Source organism: Arachis duranensis, chromosome 1 (genome assembly GCF_000817695.3).
Source record: "Arachis duranensis cultivar V14167 chromosome 1, aradu.V14167.gnm2.J7QH, whole genome shotgun sequence".
Classification (NCBI taxonomy): domain Eukaryota; kingdom Viridiplantae; phylum Streptophyta; class Magnoliopsida; order Fabales; family Fabaceae; genus Arachis; species Arachis duranensis.
The window spans coordinates 93,271,030-93,273,268 of NC_029772.3; the positions used below are offsets into that span (position 1 = coordinate 93,271,030).

A 2,239-nucleotide genomic window follows, 5' to 3' on the forward strand; every position below is an offset into this window, starting at 1 on the left:
AAGATGGTGAGCACATATTACCATCTCCAAGTCAAATAACCTAATTTTAGAAAGAAAACTTGCCACAATCTTACCAATAAAGATTGGTGAGCAAATTTTTGAACCATTTTTAAAGTGAAAGTTTTAGTAAAATACTTATAATCTAAACAACAATCACATAGTTCAAACAAATGAAATCCACAGCCCACTTTTTTGAATATCAATAACCCTATAAAATGTAAATAGAAAATAATTTTATATGCCCAACATATTATCCGAATCTGATTCGAAAATTGGAGATCCGTAAAACTATTGGATCGGATCCGATCGCACACTAATATGATCAGATTGCGAATTTTATGTTGGTATACACATATCTACAAAAATAAATAAATAAATAAGTAATTATTTTTTTAGAAATGTTATTTGTATACCAAAATCAGTTTCTCAAACCAGTCCAATGTATTTGTGTATAAATAAATGTGTAATTTATTTTTAATGGGTATTTGTATTCCAACGTGTATTTTATATTTTGGTGGCTGATTTTAGTGTACATGTAGCATAACTCTTATTTTTTTATGTTTTATTTCAACTAATAATTATCATATATGTTGTATTATTTTAATTTTATTATTTAAGAAAAATATGTTTAATATTATTTTAAGAATAAATATATTTAAAAGAGTGAAAAAAAAGAATTTTATTGATAGTTTTTAATAAAAATAAACTTTTAAAAATATTTTTGTATTTTGTAGATATATCCAATATTCGATTTCGATAAGCAAATATGCGGATCGGATTCAATAACTGATCTGATGATTTTAGTATGGATCAGATGAGATTTTCATCAATCCAATCCGCATTCACCCCTAATTTGACTAAGTTAGAAGTGTTCTTTAAGATTGACTTGAACTTTCAGTTCAGTAGTAGTAAGGATGAATCAAAGCAAAGTAACGCAGAAGAGTTTTGTGGTATGTCTTCTTCGAGGGGGGACAACGACAAAGACGCCATTGGAAATGGCTAGATGGGTGAATTGGGTGACAAAGTCCGTGGAAATGGCGTCAGCCGGGTTTTTGTTAGGGTATGGAGAAGTTTGGCCGTTGGATTGATGAATTAATTTTTAATGGAATCCTTATAAGTAGTGTAAAATTTTATAATGGTGGTGTAAAGTGTAAACAGCAGTGATATGAGTGTTTTATTTGGAGTATTTAGGGCGTAGTGTTTAAGTGCATGTTTGGGTACTATTATTTTGTTAAAAAAATATCTTTTTTTATTGAAAAAAGATTTTTTTTTAGGCGTAGTGTTTAAGTGCATGTTTGGGTACTATTATTTTGTTAAAAAAATATCTTTTTTTATTGAAAAAAGATTTTTTTTTATTTTTTAACGTGTTTGGCAAATTTCTAGTAGTAAAAGTAAAAGCACTAGTAAAATAAAAAAAATCTTTTTTGAGAAGCTGTAATTTACATCTTTTTTTTAAAGATCTTTTTTCCTTAAAAAAAAGATGTTTTTCATGTAATAAATGAACAAAAAAGTACTTTTATATTGTTATATCCAAACATAATTGATAGATAAAAATTTTTTTTAAATGAGATATCTAAACATAAAATTACTTTTACTTCTCCATAAGATCTTTTAAAAAAAGATAATTCAAAAAAAGATATTTTCTTAGAAGCTCACCCTAAAAGCTCACCCAAACAAGCCCTAAAACTAAAAGATTTTTTTCCAACATCAAGTGAAGGTCTTAAGTTGTTGAAGTTGAATGAGAATAGAGAAAAAAAATGTCTTGCTAAGGGAAAGCAATGGGTGAAGAAAAATAGGATCAAGTATCTAAGTGTAATTGAAGCAGAAAAGGTTGTGAAGAATAAGATGTTCTCAAATTGAAGTTTTTTTTTGCTTTGTTTTGTGATGTTTTAAAACTTAAAAAAAAAATCTTATATTTTTTATATGTTACTTGAACTACTATTTCATATAAATTATGTGTCTTATCAATTATATTTTATTTAAAATATTTAATTTATATAAAATATAGCATTTTTAAATAAAAATATAAAAAATTACATCATATATTAATATGTTTATAACTAAATTCTTTAAACAATATAAAAAAAATTAAAAAGAAAGTAGTTTTATATCTCTCACTCAATTAAAAGATTTATTTTTGTTATAATGTTTATGATATAAAAAAAGTTTATTTTTCTATTTTCCTTTTTCTAGAAAATTAATTTTTATTTTGTTATAATATTCATCTTTTTCTTTCTTA

The 2,239-nt window shown here is 24.8% G+C and overlaps 1 protein-coding gene and 1 pseudogene across 1 annotated transcript in view; both read left to right on the plus strand.

Annotated features, from left to right (window-relative positions):
• LOC107461919 (uncharacterized) overlaps positions 1-2,239 on the plus strand; it is a 51,710-nt pseudogene that overhangs the window by 27,269 nt on the left and 22,202 nt on the right.
• Positions 1-2,239, plus strand: part of LOC107462053 (uncharacterized) — an 87,896-nt gene that overhangs the window by 11,468 nt on the left and 74,189 nt on the right. The window lies entirely within an intron of this gene.